The 27067-nt window shown below is 37.7% G+C and overlaps 1 pseudogene; it reads right to left on the reverse strand.

Moving 5' to 3' along the window:
* Window positions 1–248: 248 nt before the first annotated feature.
* Window positions 249–26108, reverse strand: LOC101413369 (ADP/ATP translocase 3-like; annotated as a pseudogene).
* Between the last annotated feature and the right edge of the window lie 959 nt (window positions 26109–27067).

A 27067-nucleotide genomic window follows, 5' to 3' on the forward strand; every position in this document is an offset into this window, starting at 1 on the left:
CTGAGGTGCCTCACCTGTGCACCCACGAGATGGTCCCAATTCCCCTTCCCCCAGTAATCAACACATGGAATCAGCAGTGACGATGGTCAAAGGTGATCACAATGAGCCCCTTTTCTACAGCTTTCCCCAGCCCTCTACAGACATGATCTAGCCTGGGTAAAAACAGTAGGAATTTGTTGAAGGTCAATGGTCCATAACAGTTAAGTAAGAATGCTACAGGATTCTCTTGGTTCTCAATTCTGGTAAAGTCAGACACGCTGAGATGACTTTGTTCTCAATTCTGGTAAAGACAGACACGCTGAGATGACTTTCTTGAATTCGTCCTACAGGACCAGCACAAAGGCTCCACCCGTGCGTCTGAGAACATTAGACCACGCGCCCTTGAGGAAGGCTTTGCCACCTTCGTCTTTGAAAATCTTCCTCCAGCGATGAACAGTTCCCGTATACACACTGTCAGCTCCTTTGCGCCCAGACTGCATCATCACCCGCCGCCTCACGGTGTCGAAGGGGTGGGAGACCACAGCAGCCACGGCTGTCACGGTCTGGGCGATCCTCCAGCCCACCACGACGTGTGCGTTCTTGGGGTCAGGGAGCATACCTTTGGCCGTATCAGACACCCCGCAGTAGGCAGCCCTGTAGATGACGATGCCCCGCGTGGGGACGCTGAAGCCCTGGCACAGGCCAGGCTGCCGTCAGACTTGGTGATCTTCCCCAGACAGCCTCCTAGGCCTTCGAGTTCTCCTTGTGAGCCAGATCTCCCAACATCAGCCGCCAAGCGGGTTCTGGCAAAATCCAGTGGGTAGAGGAGGCAGAGAGAAGTGGCTCCACCTGCCCCACCGGAGGCCGGGTTGCCAGCAAAACACCTCCAGAACTGCGTGTGCTTGTCTACACCGCCCAGAAACACCTGCGTAGACTTATCCTTACAGGCAAAGCTGAGGGCTTGGGTGGGGAAGGAGCGGATGACTTCGGCCAAGTGACCTCTCCAGAAGGCGAGCATACCCTGCTCCCGCGGAATGCGGACCACGCAGCCCACGGTGCCTTGGTACTGTTTGTCTGTGCCGTCTGTTTACCGGCATGTTGCACCTGCAGCAGCAGCTTGGCAGCGGCGAGGCCGCCGGCGGGAAGCCCTTGGCGAAGGAGAAGGCCCGTTCCGTCACCCGGGCGAGGGGCGGCGCGGCGGGCTGCGGGGCGGGCGCGGGGCCCGGGCGGGCGCCCAGGGCCGGGAGGGTCGGGCCGCTGGCTCAGCGCAGCCGCTGGCACGGAAAAGCTGGTTTTGCTTTGGGCCCCAAGTTCTGTAGCTGGTCCTTCTGCTCTTTTCCTTTACCCTTTACCTTTTCTTATGATACTTTTATAAATAATGCCCAGGGTTTTTAGCTGCACCAGTGAGAGAACAGGGAGAATCGTGTCTCCTCCATTTTGTCCTGGAACTGGAAAGCATGCCTGGCATTTCTGATTGGCTCTCAGATAATGTGAGTTTTGTATTGTTGATGTTGATTTTTAAAAATCCCATTAAATGTATCTGGGCTTTGTTCTGGGATGATATTAAATGACTTTCAATCCGCTTTATTCCTTCTAGACTTGCTTTTAACTTTTGTTAAAAGTGTGCATTTGGTTATATTAAATTTTTTTTCAGGATTTGTTACTTTCTTTAATCTAAAGGACTCTTGCTTTTCTTCAGTGTTGTAAAATCCCCAGCTGTGTTTTAAAATATTGCTGCCACTTATTTTTCTCTTCTATTCTTCTGGCACTTCCATCGCATATAATCTGGATTTTGTCACTCTTCTCTTCTGTGTGTCTTGATCTGTTTGTTCACATTTTCTACATCTTTATTTTTTGGTACTGCATTTTGGGTTATTACATCAGATCTTATTTCCAGTTCATTAGATATCTTTTTAGCTGATTCTAAACTACTTATTAACTACAAATTTAATTTTGATAAGTATGGTTTTCATTTCCAGAAATTCTATTTATTTCCTTTCCCAAAATACCTTTTTCTCATAATTTCAGTCCCTTAATTCTGATTCTATTTATTCTAAATTCTTACTTACTTTAAAAGACTACACCTATTTTATATCAATTCTCATCCTATGAAATATAGCTCCATTATAGATTATTCTTATTGTGATTGTTATTTCAGATTATGAGATCATCTTCTGCAGGAATTGTTTCTTCTATGGAGTCTAGTCTATCTTGAGCTGTAAAATTTTCCTTCTGAATAAATTTTCAGCATAAATTTCAGAAGATGTAGTTCTGAAACTACATGTTCAGTAGTAGGGCTACTGATTGTTAATTTATTTTTGTTTAATTTAAGTCTATTTCACCTGTAATTTCTTTCTGCTCTCTTGTATTTCTACATGTTATTCTGGATTACATGTCTTCTCCATTATGGTTGGTTTTAGGTCACAGAGGGTCACACAGAACTGTGCCTAGATCCTAAAGTTACAGTTTAAATTCTCTGTCACTATGGATTGACATTCTTTGAATGTCTATGCTATGCACTCTGCACCAACACTATGCTGTGAAGATACTCAATGTATTTAAAAGTAAGGTCAGAAAAATCCCCAACAAAATATTAGTGTACAAAATCCAGCAGCATTATAAAAAGGATTATATAGCATGAACAAGTGAAATTTACCCCAAGAATGTAAAGTTGATTCAACATAAGAAAGTGAATCTATGTAAAACATCATATTAGGAGAATAAAGGGAAATATTATCTCATACATGCAGAAAAATCATTTGACAAAGTCCAACACATTTTCATGATAAAAACACGCAACAAACTAGGAATAAGAAGGAACTTCCTCAAGGTTAATTTTAACATCATACTTAGTAGTGAAAGAGTGAAAGCTTTCCCCCACAATCAGGAGCAAGAGAAGACATTCACTCTCACTGCTTCTATTCTATATTGTGCTAAGGATTCTAGCCAATAAAATTAGGCAAGGAAAAGAAATAAAAGTATCCAGAATGGGAAGATATACCATCCTTCCTCTGTGTATTTTTCCCTCATGGTCATAGGATTGCTGTTCCACTGCCAGCATTAGACCTGCATTCCAGGCAGGCAGGAAGAAGGGAGAATGTCAAAAGTTTTCCTTTTCTGAAGTTGCCTTTCGATTTGTAAAGAGAGTCTTCCTCATTGACTTCTTATGACCAGAAATATAGAATCATAATTACAAAGGAGGCTGGGAAAGTAAGCATTTTTTAGCAGAGTACAGTGCCATCACTAACAAAATATTAGTAATGAGAAGAAAAAATGGATATTGGGAGGATAATCGGAAGTGTCTCTTCTGGAAATGTCGAAAATTTTAACGTGCACTAATAAACAAATATTTTAATAAATTGAATAATTATCAAGGAATTTATATTTCAATTAAAAAGGACAATTTAAAATCGTTATATTTTAAGATTTTTTTAAATTTAAAGAATTACATTAAAAATGACCCCAATCGCACACCTTATACAAACATTAGCTCAAAATGGATCAAGGACTTAAATATAAAAAGAACAACTATAAACTCCTAGAAGAAAATGTAGGAAAAATCCTCAAGAACTTGTGGTAGGTGGTAGTTTCTTAAACTTTATGCCCAAAGCATGAGCAACAAAAGAAAAATTAGATAAATGGGACCTCCTTAAAACTCAACACTTTTGCACCTCAAAGGACTTTGCCAAAAGGATGAAAATGCAGCCGACTCAATGGGAGGAAATATTTGGCAATCACATATCTGATAAGGGTTTAATAGCCATGATATACAAGGGGATCATCCAATTTAACTATAAAAAGACGAAGTATCTGATTAAAAAATGGGCAAAAGACTTGAAAAGACAACTGTCCAAACAACTGACAAACACATGAAATAATGGTCAATCACTAGTAATTAGGGAAATGCAGATCAAAACGACAATGAAATATCATTTCACACCTATTAGACTGGCCACTACTAAAAAGTTAGAAAACTATAAATGTTGGAGAGGATGTGGAGAGATAGGAACGCTTATTCACTGTTGGTGGGAATGTGGAGTGGTGTAGCCACTGTGGAGGACTGTTTGGCAGTTTCTAAGGAAGTTGAATATAGACTTGCCATGTGACCCAGCAATACCATTACTAGGTATATACCCAGAAGAATGAGAGCAGTGACACGAATAGATAGCTGCACACCAATGTTCATAGCAGCATTATTCATGATAGCCAAAAATCAGAAACAACCCAGGTGTCCATCAACTGATGAATGGGTAAACAAATTGTGGCATATATATATGATGGAATGTTATGCGGTGGTAAGAAGAAATGAAGTCATGAAGCAAATGACAACGTGGATGAACATGGAGGACGTTATGTTAAGTGAAGCAAGCCAGACACAAAAGGACAAATACTCTATGATTACCCTATTATGAACTAAATATATTATGTGAAATATAAATATATTATGTGAAATATGAGTATGGGTAGAATTGCATATATAAAGTGTTTTTTTCTTCGAAGCTGAACAAATGTAAGTTAATACTACAAAATCTTAATATCAGACAGAAAACCCCACATTATCCTAAGTGGAGGAGACCAGACACAGAGTACTACATATTGTGTGATTCCATGGATATGAAATGTAAATATAAATCAATTTATAAAGATGAAAGGAGATTAGTAGTTATATAGAGCTGAGAAAGGAATGCTAAGGGGTTTGGAGTATTTCTTTTTTGAATAATGAGATTGTTCTATAATTTTTGAGATGATGAATGTACAACATTATGATTATACTAAAAGCCATTGATTATACACTTCGGATCGAATAGCCAGAAACACCATTTCATTGAGAAATGGGGAATTTTCTTGTTTGTTATTTTTTTGTTTATTATTATTATAGAAATGATGAAAATGCTCTAATAATTGAAGTGATGAACATAAAACTATGTGATTATATCAGGTGCCATTGACTGTACACTTTGGATGAATTGTATGCTTTTAATATGTATTTTAATAGAATTGATTTGTTTTAAAACAAAATCAAACAAAGATGATTATACAGGCAAGTGGTTTTACCATTTTTTGATGACATGTTGTTTCTATTTTAAAAATGTTCCCGAGCATGCAAAAAGATATTACAATGTGGCAAAAATGTGGCCACCTGACAAAAATTGCCCAAAGAAAAAGAAAAAAGCAGATCAAACTTATTTATGTATGGAGTTAAAAATACTAAATAAAACATAGGCAAATAAAATTTCAGCAATAAAATGAACAATAATTTGATGTCACTAGGACCTTAGTCCTGGAGTTCAGGGATGGTTAAGTAATTGGAAATCTGTTTATATAATTCATCATATCAACACATAAAATGTGAAAATTATTGTTTCAAAAAAATTCCTATTATCTCCTGGTTATAGATTCTTTTTTTGTCTTCCATCAAGTCAATTTATTAAAATATCTTATTATTTACAATAAACTTAAAGTTAGTTGGTGTTGGGGATTTATAAATGTATCACTTCAAAATATATTTGGCTTTCCTCTTTCCAACAATATTACTCCTTTTTTTTTTAAAGAATAGTTTTAGTCACACCCCATACAATCCATTCAAAGTGTACAATCAGTGCCTCTCAGTATAATCACAGAATAGTGCATTCATCATCACAGTCAATTTGAGAATGTTCTCAATGCTCAAAAAAAAAAAAAATCCCATATCTCTTACACTCTCCTACTATTGACACTTAGCATTGGTATGGTACATTTGTTACAATTGATGAAAGAATATTATATTACAATCTTACTCCATAATTGGCATAGTTGTTTTCTTTTTCCAGTTATTGTAAACCCTTGTAATAGTGACATATTTGTTCTAGGTCATTCTTACCTTTGTACTATTAACTACAGTCATCCTTTACAACAGGCTATGTTATACTGTCCCATGTTTTATCCTGTAGCTTTCCTTCTAGTGACATAAATGACCCTAAACTTCCCCTTTCAACCACAACCAGCATATAGGTTCTTTTTTAAAATACATTAAAGACTATCCCAAACCAACAATAACCATTATTATAGTTAGTGGCATTTCCATTAGATTCAGGAAGAAGAAAATGATGCCCACCATCATCAACGTACTTTGATCTTAAAAGGAAACACGTGACTATCATAAGGAAAAAAGCAAAATTATCATCACTTGTCCATGACGTGCTTAACCACCTGAAAAATTCCCATAAATCCATTAAGCCTAAGATAGTACTTCAACTAGTTACACACACACACACACACACACACATATAGATATATAAATTAACTAAAATTAAAATAAAAACAATCTCAATTTAATATCAAATGTGACTCAGGTATTACCCTATCAAATATATGTCTAGGCATCTGAATATATTAGTGAATTTACTCTGATGGTCAATTTCTCTCTCTTGCCTAGTGGTTTATTTCACAGCTCTTCTTTGGTTTTTGGTTCAACTTATTCTAAGTCTTTAAAACTAAAGTTATCAAAATAGGGCCAGGACTCGCTAATGGAGCACAGATCCAATCCAAGGGGTCTGGGCCTAGGGACTCCAAAAAGTGATTTTTCTCCCTGCAGTTCCCTGGCCAGCCAGCAGGTGATGCTGTTCTGTCAATCCTTCCATGGAAGTGTCTCTGTTATCCTCTAGTTTGGCCAGAGCTGAGATTCAAAGTGGACTCTGCTGACCAAACTCACTGAAGAGAAACCACCCTCTGCCCTCCACTGCACCCTCCCTCTTCCTGGGGGGGTTGGGGGGGAGACATCTGTTCCTCTCTCAGTTGGATGTAGTGAACCACCAGTTTTACCCAGGCTGCATGTCTTGAGGTTGGGGGATTGGTGACATTGCCAGCCATGGGGGCTAGTGACACAGTTTTCATTTCAGCTTCTTTGTCTCTCTGTCCCTCACCTTCCTTGAGGATGTGCAGCACTCTCCTAACCTGCAGATCCCCTAAGCAGCTCCTTCTGACAGCTCTTCGCCCTTCCTCCATTGCTTTTGTGAGAGAGTTGAGCCTCTCTCTGCTTAGTACTGCTCTGCCTACTTACTCCAATGCCATTTTCCCTGAAGTCCCTAAAACATATTAGAGTTTTATCAACTGGAACACTAAGATGATGACCCAAGAATAGATGATATTTTAAATAAGCCCACAAAGAACCCTAATTATGACAAATGATTTAACTTATGATAGAAATTGATTTCTTTTTGTCACTGAGAAAAGAATATCTATTCAAAACGATGTCAGGAAAAACCATAAGGAAAATATAATATTCCAACCTTATTTCTCGTCTTACCCCAAAATAAAATCCAGAGGTTAGTGTGAAAAAAGAAACTATAAAGTGACTAAAAGCAAACATTAGTAAGCTTTTTATATAGTTTTGGGATGGGAAATTGTTCTGCTATGGATCTGGGTGCACTAGTCCAGTGGATTCAAATAAGGTTGTTATCCCGTATTTGGAAATGCATGAGCAAGTCTGGAAATGTGTGTGTGTTTGTGTGTGTGGGTGTGTGTGGTGGTTGTTGTCATAAGGATTATGTTGTGGGAAGATGGCTATAACTGTGGGTGCCTGGGATGCTAAAATTCTGCCATGTGTGGGACTTTCCCACACAGTTGAGCTATCTTTTCCCAAATGCCCAAACCACTGAGATTCACATATTGTTGAGGAAAATCAATCATTACCTTAAAAGATGATTATTAACATGAAGAGGTCCAGTAACTAATAAATATTTACTATCCATAGTCCTGCCCTTGTCATAGCAAAATGCCTAGATATTTTAATTTCTAACAGCAAAATTATTAGACATTGGAATAATAGCTTTTCCTGTACCCTTTTTCTGGGTACCACCTTTTGTAGTATGCCAAACCTTGGCAACTTGCTCTTTACAAGTATAATGCGGAATCTACAGGTGGATGTAAATTGTGCCCTTCATAACGAAAATAGAACTACAAACATGATAGCATTAGCAATGTCTTATTTCATTTCTCTTTCTGTGTTGGTAAGTGGAAGTGGTGCTTTCTGGGAGAAGACTGAAGGAGCTGTAGTACTTTCAGGTTATAAAATTATTGTAAACACTTGCCTCAGACAGGCTTGAGCCAAAACATTTCAAGAGTCTCAAGTTACAGGATGTTATATGTTAGTATATCTTATTCTTCTAATCAAATACCTTTTTTAAAAAACTTGCTTGAATCCCTCAAAGTAGCCATGACTCTTAAAAAGGGAGGGATGAGTCCTGGTCACTAAAATACCAGATGTTAGGGTATGGTAAAATATTTCATCAGAATTTTCAGAGTCACTTTCCCTGGAACCAAGAAAGCCTGTTCTCAGAAACTTTTCTCTCCCTTTTTCTAAGCTCTCTTTTTGTGAAACTCGGCAGTGGTAATACCAATTTCAGACCCTAATTTAAAAGGCATGTATTTTGATTATAGGATGTCCTAATTCCCCTATTTTTCTCTCCTTTCAGAGAAGCTAAACTCCTACACATCAATGGTAGAGATAGAGAGAGAGTTCTGGATTTTAGACCTTTTGAAAGTCTGGTCACCTGGCCAAGATGCCTTTGAAAGAGCGATGTAGGCGTTGGCAGACTCTGGCCTTAGCTGGCTGATTCCTGCTAGTTCACCAGTGAACTGATGGAACAGGTTCCTTTGGGAAAATGGTAGCGGAATCAGCCTACCATTCTTCATATTTTTGCTGTCCTCCAAAATAATGTCTTTCTCCAGGAGTTTGTCCCTCCCAATTGGTTGGGAACATGGACCCTGAAGCCAGTTATAATTGAAGCAGGACTTTGACCCTTTAATTACTGGGTGACCTTGAGCAAGTTCCTTAACCTCTCTCTTTTTTTAAGGAGTGTGGCAGTCTGAGATTATTTTTGTGAATCCCAAGAAAGAGAAAGATTATGTTTGTAAACTGGTCTGTTCCTCTGTGTGTGATCCCCTTGGATTGTATTAGATTCAGCTGACATGTCTCCATTACATTACCTGTTAAGGTTAGGGTTTTTGGTTTGGCCACATCAATAGGGCATGACTCAGGCTGAGTCCCTGCCCCCCAGGTGGGCTGATATAAACAGACACTCAAGAAGACACACAGAAGAAGATACAAGGAAGAAGAGAGAGAGCGCCATAGATCCAAAGTCACAGTAGAGGAGAGAACTTGATCATTTTCGTCCTGCCGGTGACAGAAAGAAGGCTCAAACAGCTAAAGCCCCGGGGAGAGCTGAGCCATTTGCCTGCTAGTTTGCTGAAGAGAACAGAGCAGCCAAGAAGGCCTGGAAAGAAACAAGCCCTATACCAGCCTGTTGCTGAGAGAGAGGAAGGCTGAACCCTCAGGATCGCCCATTATCTTAATTCAACTGCTGACTTGGATGAGAAAGCAGCCTTGAGGTGAACTCTTTAGGGCCTTGTAACTATAAGCCTTTACCCCTAATAATTACCCTTTATAAAAACCAACACATTTCTGGTACTTTGCATCAGCACCCCTTTGGCTGACTAATACAAGGAGGTACCGGGGATTGAGCCCAAGACCTCGTATATGGGAAGCAGGTGCTCAGCCATTGAGCTACATCTGCTGCCTCACTTAACCTCTTTTTGCTTCAGTTCTATCATTCATATAGGGGTGATAAGTAACAATGTCCTCTTCATAGAGTTGTGCAGACTAAATGAAATAGTTCTGGCATATAGTAAGGACATAATAAATTTTATCCATTATTACAATAATTCCTCCCTCATTTCCATATTCCTCTATGTTTCTTTTAACCCATGCCAGTTGTCCACTACTCCGTTTCATGGGCAGAACCCCTAAAATATTCCTGATATTGCTCTTTCACCCACAGCCTTCTCCCTCATTCAAAGTCCAGATAGCCTCTGAAGTTGATCAGTGTCCACATGGACAATCTGTAAAAAATGACATAGACTTCTCAATGTCATTACTATTTTACCTTTAAAACATAAACACCTAGATCACATTCTATGACAACCTCCAGTTCTTCCAGCTATCTCACTCAGCCACTCATGGACTTGCCCCTCAATGGAGTCCACGATCTGCTTAGCCATCTGCCAGCTAACCTGTTTCTTACCTTAACAGAAGCTCTGAAATACTCTCTGATTTTCTCCAGTTTTCTATTTCACCACCTTCCTCAACTGATCCTCAGAAGCCAGCCTTACCTTTTACTTGAATGAGAGAAGAGAATGCATCTGTTTCTTCAAATTTCTGTCATTATAACTACATTACACTCCCACCATTATTTCCAGCTGGTATTCTATCTTAGTGGAAAAGTCTGGATTTTTTCTTTGGTGTAACTTCCCTCACATATTCAGACATTTTGGCTTACTGCTCATTGCCTTGACCTGTGGTTTATGGCTATCTCCAGCTGCAAGTGGTATTGGGGAATTGTGCTTGTACACATTGCTGCTTCCAGCAAAATTGGGTTTCTGTTATCAAGGAGAGAAGCGTTAATGATGGGTGGGTATAGCCGTAGCTGGGTTACCAGTGGTAAATGAAGGAGACTTGATTCACTCAACTAGCACTTACACTGTATCCTATTTGTCTCTTTCTACATCTGTATTTTGCCAGTGAACGCTTAAGTCCTTGGGCAGGAACGATATTCATTTTGTATTTTAGTCTATATAGTAAGTCTTCAGCAAATACATACTAGATTTAATATGGCATTACATGTCAGAGGACAAAAACTGAATTATTTAGTAAAAAGTTATTTAGTAAACAGTTAAGGAAGAAAATTTAAGATTCCTAAAATCATGCACCAAAGCAAATTCCAAATGGATTAAAAAGCAAATGTAGAAATAAAAGGACTAAAGAATTAAAATATATACATGACTATTTACCAGATGTTGAGTTAGAAATGTCCTTATCAGGAATAAATACAAATTAATAAAAGAAAAATAGTTGTTTGTTAAAATGTACCATAAATATAATTTAAAAGCAAATAAACTATTGGCAGCATATCATAAAAATTAACATATGCATAGTAAAAGGACCTTTTGCAAAAGACAAAAATGAGTGTCCCTACAGGGCAGAAAACATAAGCATGATTTTTTTCTGGAAAAGAAGAAATATGAATGACTAGTAAGCAAATGAAAAAATATCCATATCTTCATAACATAGTTATAAGTTAAAGCAATACAATTTTATTTGAATCTATAGACTTGGTGGAAGATCGTTAAAACCTAGGAGAGAAAAATTGGAAATTATTAAATATTCAGCAGTAGGAGAGTGAGTAAATCAGGGCATGGATTTATGAAGGCATTTTATGTGTCCATTTAATTTTGTGTTTTGGAGGAGTATTAGTGATACACAAAATATTCACAATATATTATTAAGCAAATAGGAAAATTTAAAAAATGTTATGTATTTCCTCATACCAATTTATACAGAAAGTATATGTGCTTATATACACTTACAGAAAAGCATTTAAAGATTATATGTAAAAATATTATTAGGGACTTATGAAGCATGGGATTGTAGATGATAGTTTGTCATAATTTTCTGCATGTTCTACAAAAACATGCTTATTTATACTTAAGAATAGATATATTTTTAAAAGAATATGCAACAGGATTCCTTAGAAGGACTATGTAATTGACAAAGTTTAAAAAATAGTATAAAAGTGTTTTGTAAACCTTAAATACTTTTATTTTCAAAATTAATTTATCTTCAAATTGAATAAATTAACAAAATTTTGTCTTTTTTCTTCTTTCTACCTTAAGTGCCTTCCCAGCAAAAATTTCTCTCCTTCACAACATGTGAATTTTCTCTTAAGTCTGCCTTGTAATGATCATTTACTTATTTTAATATTTGGACTCAGAGGCATCATTCATGACACACTATTGTCAATATCCTTGATGTGTTACTTTTTAATTTTCTCTTTTTAGTTCTTATCTCTGGTCATATCCTGTCTCCACTAATGTTAGTGGTATATGTTCTTGGAAAATATATTTTGAAAAAATATAGGAGTGTTTTTTGGTGTAAATATATATATACATATATATCTATCTTACACAAGTAATGTACTGTTAATTTTGTCCTGTTTTTAAAATCTGTTCTTGTTGCTATATAACCTTCTGGCCTATAAGCTACAGTTTAATATTTCATAGTATGAAACTACCACATTCTAATTTTTTGTTTACTTACTGATGGACACCTGGTTTGCTTCTAATCTTCAGCTATTGCAAACAGTGCAATCATAAAATCGTGCTGCAAAAAGCTTTCTGCAGGAAGCAGATTTGGCTCAACTGATAGAGCGTCTGCCTACCACATAGGAGGTCCAGGGTTCAAACCCAGGACCTCCTAACTCATATGGTAAGATGGCCCACATGCAGTGCTGCTGTGTGCAAGGAGTGCCGTACCATGCAGGGGTGTCCCCATGTAGGGGAGCCCCATGCGTAAGGAGTGTGCCCCGTAAGGACAGCCACCCTGCATGAAAACACAGACTACCTAGGAGTGGCGCTCCACACATGGAGCGCTGACGCAGCAAGATGACGCAACAAAAAAAGAGACACAGATTCCCGGTGCTGACAAGAATCCAAGTGGACACAGAAGAACACACACAGTGAATGGACACAGAGAGTAGACAATGGGGTGGGGAGGGTAGGGAAGAGATTAAAAAAAAATCTTAAAAAAGTCTTCTGCAGGGTACTTTTGTGGGCCCGAAAACAAGTGTATCAGATACCTCTCATATCACCTCATATCCTCTTGGCTTTATCTCTGATTCTATCCACAACTACACCTAGAGGACATTGGACAGATTGGACTGGATGGAAAGCACTAGTAGATGCAAGGGGTGAACTGTATCAGATACCTGTTCTTTACCTCCTCATATCCTCTCATTCTCTTAGTCTCATCTCTGATTCCAGCTGTGGCTACAGTGAATGGTTTGGTGCAAATTTTAATCTGTTCACAGTCCCCTCAAGCATGCACTAAGCATATCTTGCTTCCCATCTTGGGCCTCCTTTGGTGCCAAGTCATGAGACACCTACAGTTTCCATTGGAGCACTCATGCATGCACAACCTGGAAATATGGGGCAGCTTATGGCAGCTTTCCACCAATGGGGAATGGGATCCAAGGGATACATCTGTCTCCCCTTTGTCTCTGGAAAATTATGAGACACATTCTATATGGATCCTCAGAAGGCCCTAGAAAAATGGAGGTCCAGTTGTCCATAATGGTGGTTAACTCGATGTATCCTTTTCTAGGCTTTTCCTCTTTCCTCATTTTACTCTGCCTATTTCATCATCCTTACCCTCTAGGATCTCTTCCCAACTAAACTATCTACATTCAAGTCTATATCTAAAGTGTCCTGAAAATATTGTGAATTTTCTATTTGGGAGAATAAGTTCATGCTTACTGGTTGTGTAATTCAAATCTTACATATCTTTGCTTATATCTTGTCAGCTTTATCTATTATTCTCTACACACTGTGTTAAAATCTCCATTAGATTTTGTGCTCCTTGAAGAGAACTCTGTTAGAACTCTATGTTGTTCTCTTGATCAGTTGGTTTTTGCTTTACACATCGAAGCCAGAGGTAGATCAAGATTTTGTGAAGTTTAAAGAGCTTACAAATTGCAGGGACTTCTTTACGTAAAAGAAGTAGATTGGCATATATAAGGAAGCATATTAATAGGAGTATAGTTGGATTGGCAAACTATGAGAGAGGTCTGGAGAGTGGTAGGTATAAACTTGGGAGATGTAGGCAAGGGCCAGCTAAGAACTAATCCAGTGTTTTGCCAAAAATTGTCCCTGGCTGTTCTTTTTAGTTTATTAACTCTGAGGAGCCCCATAAATTCTGAGGACCCCCCAATTCTAACTTCTTCCTGTAATTTCCTTCCTGGTTAACATTCCATAGACAGTACTTATCTGCTTAATAGGATACACTGGAATACATTCAGCTTAAAACCATTCACAATCAAATTAAATAAAGTACACCTGTGCTATGTTTCTGTCCTTAGCTGAATGTCCTCTCAGAAACTACCCCCCCCCCCCGCCCCACAGGTGCCCTTGTATATTACAAGATAGCAGGTGCAAAGCTTTCTCTTTATATTTGTATATTATGTATGTATTTAGATGTAATGACATGAAGAAGAGGTTATTCACCAGAATTTCTCTTGGGACAAATATCTTGATAAGTGCTGAAAATAAATGGTGAGCAATACCCTTGTCAGCATATGTGTTAGTTCCAAGTCTTGAAGAGTAAGATTTACTGATTCCTGAAATTACGGAGAAGGAAAAGGAGGAAGAAGGGAGGAAGAGGAAAAATGAGAAACCAGCAGGATGGGAAAAGAGAAGTCACAGGACCCCTGAAATTCCAGGGTCCTGAAATCGTCAGTTAGACATTTTAAAGTTGATGCATATGGCAGTGCTTCTGAATCTTCAGTGTGCGTACAGACTTTGGGGACTTTGTTCAAAGGAGCAGTGTGATTTAGTAGGTCTTGTGTAGTCTGCATTTCTAACAAGCTCCCTGATGATGTTAATGTAGCTTGTCTGTGGGCCACACTCTGAGTCCGATATAGATGCTTTTGAAGTCAGGTTCCTTTAATATAACACTTCTTTTTATATTGTTTAAAAAGTTCTCAGTTCAATTTTCAATATGTTCAATGTTAGAATTTCCAACTTCATTTAAAGCTAAAGCTTTTTACCTTACTTTAATCACCTTGTACTGGGGTCTGGCAGGTGTTTCAAGTTGACGAGTTAATTCTTATAGGGCTTTTGTTGGGGAGACAGCCCCCCTATCCCCTGGCATCACTGGAAATCTCTAACCTGCAGTTCCTTTGTCTTGGCTTCTTTATTTCCCCACAAACTCACCATCTGATCCAGTGACCACTGAGGTTGGAATTTTTGGTTTGGGGTGTCTTAAGCAAAACTAAGAAAGTCTCCATTTTATTATCAGTATCAGCCATCAGACATTTTCTGCTATGGTCTGTTCCGCTCTCCAGGAAGATTTCTTCAGCACATTCTAAGACTAGCCCAGCCTGTCTCTATTTCTTGAGTGGATTTTATCTGGTCCACTGGAAAAGTCTTTTACCTCTTTTGCCCAGATAAATTTTGGGAGACCATGGCTTCCCCAGTGGAGCCCCATTTTTTTGTGCACCATCAGAGTTGATAACTGCTCATTGATTCTCATGCCTTAGATTTCTTAAGCTTAAGGCAATCATTAGCCCCCAGTGTCCAAATGATTTCAAGGATATGGCTTTCTTCTGGCTGGAGGAAAGGAACAAGCACACTCAACCTCTCCTTTGGAGTGAAGACACAGCCCAGCGCTCTCCAAGAAAACCTCCCTCTCATTTTTATCCAACTTTTTGAACATTGTAGACCATTGTATCTCAGTTTCCAGCCACCAGTTTGCAAAGCTTGCATAGAGGATCTGCTAAAGCATTGTGGATTTATACAGGGGTGACGAGTTTTCAACAGTTTAAATCTCGAGGAGATGTTGCCTTTTTCTTATTTTCACAAATTCCCCTTTTAATCTAGTAGCAGTTTATCTTGGCAAACATCTGTCTTGGTGTTTTCAGAGAACCTGAGAAGTTATTAGGGCTATTTTACAAATCTGAGTTTTTACCTTTATAAAATGTTAGCATGTACTACAAATTGTGTGGACTTGTATTTATTTAATTCCTTGTTATTATCCCTTGAATACCAATGCAAGTTTAACTTTGTTGGTTTTTAATAATTCATTTGCTTTGAGAGGTTTTTAATTTTAAAAGTAGGTATGAAACAGAAGGATGTGAATTTCAGTTATTCTTTGGATTTGTGTTTTCTCAAATCAATAAAGTTCAGTTCTTTCAGTTGCTTTATATTTCTCAATATTGCAAAACACATGAATCCACAAATCTTAATTTTAGTGTATTCTCACTCTAGACTTCATTTCTTTGAATGAAATATATAGTGCCTTGGTCTATAAAGATGACTCTAATGAATATAGTTTTATAATTATATAAATTAGTAAAGCACATTTATGAAAACCTTTTTTTGCGACAGTTTATTTTCTCTTGAAAGTTTTTGTAATAAAATTTTGGAGTTTATTTCTTTTTCTTTTTTTCTTTTGGTCCCAAATAGAAGGAGTTTGAAGGAGATTTAAATGATCCGAATTAAGGTAAATATTTTTGAATTTATGTATCTGATGATTTAATCTTGTAGTTGCCTTTTGTAACACTTGCAAGGCTTAGCAAAACTGTGAAGAGAAATTGCATTTTGTTCCAGAACCTGTAATAGAAATCTCTGGAGTTTATTTTTGTGATTTCTCATTTTTTCCCTGTAAGAACCACCAACAAATGTTTATTCCACTGTCTATGAATAATTTTAGTTGACAATGAAAATGTATTAAACCCGCCACCACCCCCATGACCTGAAGGCAATGAAACCCTTCATTTCCGATTCTGAATGCTGTTTGGCGAACAAAGATTTAAATCACTTATGTACAATAAGATTTCTTATAAATGAAAAGCTCAATGGACTCTCCTACAAAATAATTCCTAGATATTTTAACCTAATATTTCTGTATTATATTATGTTTTACCTTGCAGTTAGAAAGAATAGTAAATTTTCATTGTTTAAGACCTGATTTTAGAGCTGATCATGAAGACATTTCTGATTTGGTATTAAAAATCAAACTTCCCTCCGTCTTTGGCCAGAAGAGGGAACCAGTTGACTGCATCTGAAGCATATGTACAATAATTCCAAAAACTTTTTTACTTCAAATTAATTGCCACTCAACAAAGCAATAGTTAAAAATAATGCACATGTCTCACATATTACCGTGCAAAATTACTGGAGATGTATCAGTAATGTATTTTTTTTCATTTGTTTACTCCTTGTAATTACTTGTTTTTTCTTAGACTGTGTTTGTGAAATTTAATGCTTGCTAACTGATAGTCAATCTTTGTTTTAAGTCAAAGCTTTACCAATGGATTTGAAAATCAATAAGAAAACAACGAGAAGATCCACCTTATTGTTTAGGGTATAGATTTTTGCCTCTGGTATAAGAACATTATTTCTTAATTGCTCTGCAGAGTTAAACAGAAGCACATGGCAACATAACATGATATATTTTTCGCTTCAAATATTGCTTATATTAATATTAGGCCATTTTAAAAATCTCTGCTAAATTAGGAAGCAATCGCTCTCTTAAATTATTATATATATATTTACTGTTTTTTCCTTGTATTATCTCTAGTGTATTTGGTAATACTTAAAGTTCATCTAAAATATTTCCTTGAATTAGTTCATACTCCAAAGGTGAAATGGCAGAGAGCTTTGAGGAAAATTTTTCTGGATAATTCAGTGTTGGAATAAAATTAAAAAAATAAAAACAAAAAGCAAGCACCTATTATTGAGTAAACATGGGAATTTAGGTACTTCAGTGTTGATAATTGCACAAATTAATTTTAAAAATTTGAGTTGATAACTAGCTGTCTTTATATAGCCAAACACCTCAACTATGACAACTCAGTGGTAAGAATTCAATCTACTTGTCTCCAGGATATAGTGTATTCAGTGGCTTATAGAAATAGGGTTCCTGGTAACCCATAGTGAATTTGACACTCATTTTTTGTTCCACTGAGATAGTTTTAGTGGGGTGATAGAAATATTAATTTTATTCACTTTATTTTTTTTATTTTTGAGGATATTTAGTTATTCTCTTTATTCTTCCTTTTACCCTGATTTATCTCCCAAATTGAAACACTTTTATAAAGAGCTTAAAATATATAAATACATATATATGATATATATATATACACACACACCCCCCCAAAGAAGGCTCAAAATATCCTTACCTATGATAACGAAAGAGGCACTCAAAATCAGTATTCTATTTAAGTGACTAAATAATTTGTGGTAGGTTAAAGATAGCCTTAAATTCCTTGAGATTTTATCCCATCCAGAAGTGAGCGTCTGTGTCTCCTTCCTTTGAATCTAAGCTCTGGGAGTACTTTTACCAGGAGTGTTTAGTGGAAGTGAAACTTGGTTAGTTTTCTGAGCAAGGCTTTGGGAAACTGTCAGCTTCTGTTTCCTATCTCTTGGATCCCTTCTTCTTGGAATCCAGCTGCCATGCTGTGTGGAAGTCCATGCATCCTTTTGGAGAGGAGTATGTGAAAAGAAACTGAGGCCTCTGAACTGAACTCCCAGTTGACAGCTGACATTATTTTGCCAACCAGGTGAATGAATGACCTTGGGGGTGTATCTTTCAGCCCCAGGCCAACTGTCCCTGCTCACATCATGTGGAACAAAGATAAAACTGTCCCTGATGAACCATGCCCCAAGGGCTGCTTTGTGAACAAAATAAATATTTGTGGGTTTTTTTTTTGTTGTTGTTGTTGTTTTTGCCTTAAGCCACTGGGTAATGGAGATGTTTGATTTGCATCAATACATAAATGAAACCTATTTCCTCCCACACAATCTTCTTTCAAAGAAGTTTGTTCATAATAAATGATATAAAGCTGACAATTTGGTCTTCAAAACCTCTCGTACTGTTAGAAGGAAAATGAAGCAATATAAGCTTGTAATTAGCATTAAGGAAAATAGGAAATCTACTGATAAGTTTTAAGTCTTGTACTCTACAATACCACTTCAGGATTGGAGTGTTAATTGCTCCATTGCTGCTAAACAGTGTCAGTACATTTAGAATTTGTACAATGTACCAAGCATGTAGTTGTGTCATGACACCATATATGCATCAGAAGAACAGTGACACTTAGGTGGACAATAGAGTTGAAACGGCTTTTAGAAAGACTAATTAGAAAAGTTTTTATAGTATAAAGATGTAGCAAGTTTGTTTCCACCAACTGTAATTAGCATACGACAGCTAAAATGCAGAGCAGTGAAATTTAAATAATACCCATTTTTCCTTTTCCATCTTAAATACCCTATAGGCTAAAACTAGATGTATAGGGATCTTCCCAATTGCTTTAGAAGGCACAGTCATTTTAACACTAATTTATTTTCATGAAAAATTTCTTTTCGGTGTACAGAATATACTTTTTACTTGAAGCAGTGTTTCTAAAACACTGAACAGAATCACCTGGAGGACTTGTTAAACCATAATTGCTGGGTCCCCACCTCACAGCTTCTGATTCGGTAGGTCTGGCGTGAGGCCCAAGAATGTACATTTTATCAAGTTCCCAGCCGATGTTGATGTTGTTGGTTTGAGAATCACTGAACTAAAGGAAATAATATGTATGAAATTCTTAGCACAAAACTGGGTACCTACAAATTAAATATTAGCCATTATTATTATCTAAGGCACCAAATTTGGGAGATTGATAAACAGTTCATCAGGAAGTATTTATTGAATGAGCTGGGCACTATGCTGGGTTGGAAGAGCTTGTGACCTAGCTCGTGAGAAAGATGGGGTGCTTTGGGGACACGTGGGAAGGAAGTAGACTACTTTTAGGGTTAATGAAGACCTTCCTTGGGAGATGGCCCCTGAGTTCAATTTTGACATGTGAACAAGAGTTAACGAAGTGAATAGAAGCTGGAGGATTCTTACTGACACAGGCAATGATGCAAAGAAAATGAGAAAAGGTTGAAGCCACAGTTTCTATCGTAAAAGTTGAAGCTTGAGATACGGGAAAGTAAGCATTAATTTAGTTTTGTTTTTGAGAAGATAAATTTGAAGTATAGAAAGGAAGGGAGTAATACAGTTTTATGCAAAAATGTTGGTAAAATGGGGCTTGGTTTGCAGTTTTCAGGATTTTCTTAACATTTGCTCATGGTAATGATCAGAAGAAAAGAGAAATGATGAGAGAAGCCATTGATAACGTCTATCTTAGCAATTTTAAATAATCAATCTATACTCAAAGTGAATCTGAACTTAGAGGTTCCTCTCTATAACATTTCTGAATTTTGATAATGTTTTTTGACAGACCTCTTCAATAAGAATATTATCCTTCTGAAATTGAGTATTTTGAGTAAATTTTTTTTTTTTTTTAGCTATCAGGGCTGGGGATTGAACCTGGGACCTGGAATGTGGGAAGTCAGCATTCAAACACTGAGCCACATTGGCAACCCTGAGTTGATTTTTTTCATTTGCCTGCTTGTTGTTTGCTTTTTTTTTTTTAATTAAAATTTTTTTTTTGCTATTATCTTTTTTTTTGAAGGTACATGGATCACATAAAATGTTACATTAAAAAACATAAGAGGTTTCCATATATCCCACTTCCCACACCTCCCACTCCTCCCACATCAACAACTTCTTTCATTAGTGTGATACATACATTATACTTGATGAATACACACATTGCTACACAGTATGGATTGTAGTTTATGTTGTAGTTTATACCCTCTCCCAGTCCATTCAGTGGGTTATGGTGGGATATATACTGTCCTGCATCTGTCCCTGCCATATCATTGAAGACAAATCCAAGTTCTGAAAATGCCCCCATATCAAATCTCTTCTTCCCTCTTCCTGCCTTCAGCAACTCCCGTGGCCACTGTCTCTACATCAATGATATAATTTCTAGCACTGTTGTTTGCTTTTGTTTTTAGGAGGTACCAGGGAACCGAACTTGTGACCTCCCTTGTGGGAAGCAAGCACTTAACTGCTTGAGCCACATCTGCTTCTGAGTTGATGATTTTGTTTCTTCTCTATTTTTTTTTTAAATACTACATTCAAAAAAATAAGACATCCTCATACACCCTCCTCCCCCTTCAGCCCACTCCTCCCACATCAACAACCTCCCCATCATTGCAAGACCTCCACTGCACTTGGTGAATACATTCTGGAGCACCACTGTACCACATGGATAATGGTTTACATTGTAGTACACACTCTCCCTCAGTCCACCCAGTAGGCCATGGCAGGACATACAATGTCCAACAACTGTCCCTGCAGTACCACCCAGGACAACTCCAAGTCCTGAAAATGCCCCCACATCATATCTCTTCTTCCCTTTCCCTACCTTCAGCAGCTACTGTGGCCACTTTCTCCACATCAATGCTATAATTTCTTCCATTACTAATCACAATAGTTCCAGAGTAGAATATCAGTAAGTGCACTCTAATTCATGCTCTATTCCTTCATCCTGTGGACCCTGGAATGGTTAAGTCTACTATATCGAGAGGGGGCTTAGATTCACATGATGATGGATGCAATTCCTCTGCTTGCAGTTGTAGCACTCTTGGCTCCCTGGTGTGGTGGTTGACCTTCTTCACCTCCCTGTTAGCTGACCGGGGTAAGTCCAATAATCCAGAGGGCTGCCTCTGCTGAGGCTCAGGGCCCGGCTGTCACATGGACAGTCCAGAGATTCAGGTCTCCTGAGTGTACACTGAGTTGATGGTTTTTGAGAGTCCTTTTACCTCAGTTGAGATATTAACTTGAATATGTCACCTAAAACAGAAATGGCACTTCAAAATAAAATTTTAATGTGAAGAAATGTCACATTGTGTTAATCAACTCGAGTACATTAAATATCAATGTGTTTTTGTCTAATTCCAAAGTACTTGGTGGGCAACTGAACAAAAGAGCATCACAAAAATATAATGCTTGCTTCAGAAGAACAACTTCTCACTCAGTTCCTCTGTGATAGAGAAAATGGTACACAAATTAACAGGAATAAAAAGAGGCACAGATACTACCTAAAGATAACACAGAAATGGTTGAAACAAAAAACTGGGCACCTGGAGTTAACATGAGTTTCTTTCTGACAGAGCAAATATATATGTGAAGAAAATACCTTGAATAATAAAGGCATCTCAATTTTGAAGTAAGTGACTTTTTAGGTAACATCAGGAAGCTAGGAAATAGTTTGGAACTGATAAAATACATGCATATTTCACTCAGAATATAAAGACTTACACTGAGCATGAAGAAAATTAAACAAAAAAGAGTTTCTTATGGTGAAAGAAAGGCCACCAAGCCAGAATTATCATGACAGGCACACTATTACATTTGTTAATGTGGCTTCAGTTGGAGCTGTGTAAATCTTTTATTAAAAAGACCTGAGCTTGGATGCAATAATAACATCATTTTAACCTTTTTGGTTCAAGGGATAGCCATACATTCTTCCTTTCCTTTCTGTGGGTGGAATACACTTAGCTCTTTAAAAAAATAATATAATAATAATTATGCTTTGAAGCATCATGGCAAGAAGGACAAATAGTAACATTCCAAAATCATGTAAACTACCTTTTTTTTTTAGAAGTCTATTAGAAGACCAAAACAAAGAAGTCCTGAGAAGGAGAACAGAAACATTTCACTGTAACATCTCGTAACATCTTTCACAAATTCAGATGCTAATCCAGCGCTTAAATAATGCTTATGTCAAAATAGCGAGCTAACTTTCTGCACAGGGCCTCTTTGAACTGGTTTTTACTTGTGGGACTGTTTTGTGTCCTGAAGATTATCCACTTGTCAAGATGCCACACTGGAACCCAGATGAGTAGCTGGAAAGCTCATTCCACTTGCCCTCAGGACAGCTAAGCTTTACATTTTTGATGACAATGGAATGCAGTAGTTTACAGTGTCAGGTGTGTGTGTGCCTGCACACGTGTGTTTTGTTCTAAGGCTTCTGTTTGAGGTTCACCTTACTTAATTATAAAGTAAGCATGAAGCAGGAGAACACCCTTTGCAACTACCCTTCACTTTTCATCTTAAAGTTGCGCATCCTGCAAAATCTGATTATCTCTCCAATCCAGTTCTAGAAATAGTTTATATAAACCATATGGAAAGAGAAATCAAAACAATTACACTAAGGTGCTTTGCTTGTTTTAAAGGGACAGCGCTATATTTCTTACTTTCTATTGCATTTTAGAATTTAGGCAAGAAAAATAATCCTGAATGTGTTCTCTGGATGCCCTTTTGGACACCTATAGGTCTTGAGAAACTGACACTATGAGTCTGTAAATTCTCTCAGAATTCCAGTGACAAAAGCATTACTTTCACTAAAAAAGTATTTCTTGTTTTTGAGATTATCATCAGATGTTCAACTGATGTCATTGAATAAAATAGTTTCATCAGCAGTCTTATGAAGTAAATATATTTTGTAATGTTCAAGCTGTCAGGCAAAACATTGTGGTGCTTCATTTCTGAGAATACAACCTTAATAGGGAGAAAACAGTAAACAGTGGTGTAACAGTGAAAAGAGCAGCCTTCACTCTGCAGCTAATGGATTGTATGCCTTTGGTGAAGTTAAGGACACTCTCAACTTGCCTCTGCAAATACATACTAAAGGTATTGGGCTAGGTCTTTAAAATTCAATTTCTAAAAATTCCATGTTTACAAAGTAAACAGACCCATAAGAAGAAAAAAAAAATCACATGCAAAAATTCAGGTGATTCTTTTCCTTCCTCTTTCCCTCCTTCCCTTTCTTTCTTCCCTCCTTCCCTCCTTCCCTTTCTTTCTCTCTCTTTCTCTCTCTTTCTTTCTCTCTCTGTCTCTCTCTTTCTCTCTCTGTCTCTCTCTCTCTCTTTCTCTCTCTCTTTCTCTCTTTCTCTCTTTCAAATGTAGTAGCAGAGAGAAGTCATGTGTATGCGGTATCCAAGGCCAGGATGCGAGAATTCTGAGAAGGAAGCTGAGGTGGAACCTTGTCCTGATAAAAACTGAGCCACAAATAGAATTTTTGGGCCCCTTTTATACAGAGGATACAAGAGTGGGGAGTCAAACGCAGCTTGTATACAAAAGGACTTTTTGTTAGTTTCTTCAAGTGTTTTATCTGAGTATTAGATAGGTTATTTCCTCCAGGTACCTTGACTTAACACATACCCCTACATTCCAGGTAAGCTTTTGGCATGAACCCCCCATGTTCCAGGAAAGCCTGACACATTTGGCTTGCATCTTCCCAGAATATCCAAAGCCTATAGAGTTTATACTTCTCAATTGGCTTTCTAGGCATATTTGGATATAAAATAAGTTTGAATTTATGCACAGGCTATATTAAAAAGAGGAGATGGGGAATGGGAAAGACACAATTTAAAGAAGTGCTCAATGTCCTCTGTCAAGGAGGAGATATTTGGCCTCCTCCAGGAGTTCAGGGGCAAGCCTGGGCATGATTTTTGGTACTTACAGTACAGAACCATTGAGTTAACACTGAAGTTAACTTTTCCTAAGCTTTGTTGTAGGATTGCATTATATATAAATTTACTATGAACTCTTTCGATGACATCTCTTGGTTTCATCAAGTTTGACATTTTTAATGATCCCAGTAAAGCCTCTGCCTGTGGTACTGAATTAAAGTAATATCTGAGATGAGTTACTCCATTTGGGTCCAGTCAATGAACCCATCCAAGAGCTACTTCCTGAGGGTCAGCACAACAAAGGACATGTCCACACTGTTTTTGTTTTTTTTAATTTTTAAAAAGATTTATTTATTTAATCCCCCCCCCACCCCCACCCCTGTTGTCTGCTCTGTGTCCATTCACTGTGTGTTCTTCTGTGATGCTTCTATCCTTATCAGCGGCACCGGGAATCTGTGTTTCTTTTTGTTGCGTCATCTTGTTGTGTCATTTCTCCGTGTGTATGGCGCCATTCTTTGGCAGGCTGCACTTTCTTTTGAGGTGGGCGACTCTCCTTATGGGGCACACTCCTTGCATGTGGGGTTCCCTACGCGGGGGACACCCCTGTGTGGCACGACCCTCCTTGCACTCATCAGCACTGAGCGTGGGCCAGCTCCACACAGGTCAAGGAGGCCTGGGGTTTGAACTGCGGACCTCCCATGTGGTAGGCGGACGCCCTAACCACTGGGCCAAGTCTGCTTCCCCACACCATTTTTAAAACAGCCCAGTTTATGAGGTATTATACCCTCCATTTGGTTGTAAACCAAAGGATACAAAATACAAATTTTGCCAAACAAAGGGCTACCTTGAAGTAGGTTTGTGCTCAGAATCTATCAGCATGAAATCAGGAACTTTATCATGGACAAGAGGGCAATTTTGATGTATTGCCTTGAGAAAATGTAGAAGCTCATGCTACAAAAACAAGTGAAAAAGTAAAAACTATCCCTGGTTAAAGTTTATCAAAAGGCAACAAATACACCTTCCCGCACATATTTTTTCAACTTTCTAGAAACAGGTAGTGGGAGTCCAGTTAGTTTTGCAGGTCCTGATGAGCCACACAGCTGCTGCCACTGGCAGGCATGTTAGGGGCGTGCAGTTAGCCCTCTCTCTGTGAAGCCTTGTGAAACAGACACGAAGGGCAGCTCAAAAGTCAGACTGGATTCAGGCCATCAGGACTTCCTGCCCTGGGGTCTCTGTAATGGGCAGGAAGACTTCCCAAACTGCCAGAGAAGTGGGTCCTGCTGTCTGGTCCAGACACTGTGCCAACATGCTTGACAGCTTGAAAAGTTCCTTTTGTTCTAGGATAAGAATAAAGAAGAGTTGAACCTCTGATCGAACACAGCACCCTTGAACATGTGTCTGTCAGGTTAAGTGCTTGCTTGAAATGCCATCTACATAATAGAATGATAATGCATACTGCTAAGAGATACTAGATGTTATTGCCAGAGTCAATATTTCAGAATCTTATTTTTTTTATATTTCTAAGGATAGTTTAAACCTTTAGTTGTACCTTGCAGTAGAGAGTGCTGGATTTTGAAAGTATGTCATCTAATGTTACTATATTGAGCTGTCATTGAAGAGCTTAAATTTAATTATTTTAAACTTAGAGATATCAGCATAAGTGATGGTTAAAAGCATGGTCCTGGCACCAAATTGCCTGGATTCCAAGCTGTATAATCCTGGACAAGTTATTTAACCTCTTTGTGTCTCAGTTTCCTTATCTGTAATATCCCCTTCCACATATGGTTGTTGCGAAGATGACATGATGAATTAGTATGTGTAAAGTTCCTTGAACAGTGCCAGGGCATAGTAAACGTGATATAAGGGTTTGCTGTTATTACATATACCACCTCCCCCCCGCCCCCAATCTCCCAAGTTTTAATGTCAGAATACTTATCCAACCTGCTTTAAAAAATTGTTGGAATGAGAAATTGCACAGGATCTCCTATTTACTACTCTCTCAAACTGGTTGTGAAGTGGCTGACTACATGACAAATCACTTAATGAATTTACAGGTTGTCAACAGAATTTATCTTTTAACATTGGTGGTCTATCTGGGATTTGCATTTTTATCCCAGAAAAGTCTTTGTTATATTGTAATAGCCACACTGAATGCAACATACCTGGAAACTAGTTGCATACATGACAGCATCGGCTAGAAGTTGTCTTGTGACCTTGAATTTATCTCATTACTGAAAACTTATACAAGGGTGGAACACATGCCTGGTGGCCCATCTGTCAAAGGCATCTAATTTTTGTTGCACAATGTCCAAGAGATTTCATCCAGAAACCATACTTATTCTTCAGAATGATTCCAGAGTAAAAATTTCTTGACGATTTAGTAATCTTTACGAAAAGATTGAAATGTTTCTACGTTTAACTCAAAACTGTCTGGAAAAGTTTGGTTTGCTCTAATTATCTCTTCCCAATATTATCTTTCCCCAGATAACCCGATAAACTATGTAGTTGAGAATTGTATGGTCTGAGGTCAGGATTCTCGAGGCACTTCACCAAGGCAATCTGCAAGCCACCTGTTACTTCCACGAAGTATAATCACTCAGATGGTCAGTTTCAAGTGACAGCTTGAAATGCCATGTAGGTCAAGAAGATTTTTAGGTTTCTTACCATTCAACATGACAGTCAAAATGCCTACTAAGATGGCTGCTTGTCAAGACTTTCTTTGGCTTTCCTTTCTTTAGATTTATCCAAGGACTTGTAGGAATAACAAGAATCTGTTCTATTTTTCCTATGATTTTTTTCTGCTATATATTTTTATCACAAAATTTAATTAAAGCCAAATATATAGTAATTTTTTGGTGTGAAAGCAATCTAAGTTTATTGTAGGGAACTGGAAAACTATAAAAAGTAGAACAAATACATTTAAATGACTTGTATTCTTATTATTGAGATATATCCACTAACTTTTAATATATTTTCTTCTAATTTTACTTGTATACATATAAAGACATATAAGTACACAGACTGTACATACTCGCTTATTTGTTGCTTATTTTTATGTTTTTTTTCAAAAACTAAACATTATTACATCCCAAGCATTCCCCCAATCTCAAAGATTCTTCAAGATATTATTTCTATTGGCTGC

The sequence above is a fragment of the Dasypus novemcinctus genome, chromosome 22, assembly GCF_030445035.2.
Source record: "Dasypus novemcinctus isolate mDasNov1 chromosome 22, mDasNov1.1.hap2, whole genome shotgun sequence".
Classification (NCBI taxonomy): Eukaryota; Metazoa; Chordata; class Mammalia; order Cingulata; family Dasypodidae; genus Dasypus; species Dasypus novemcinctus.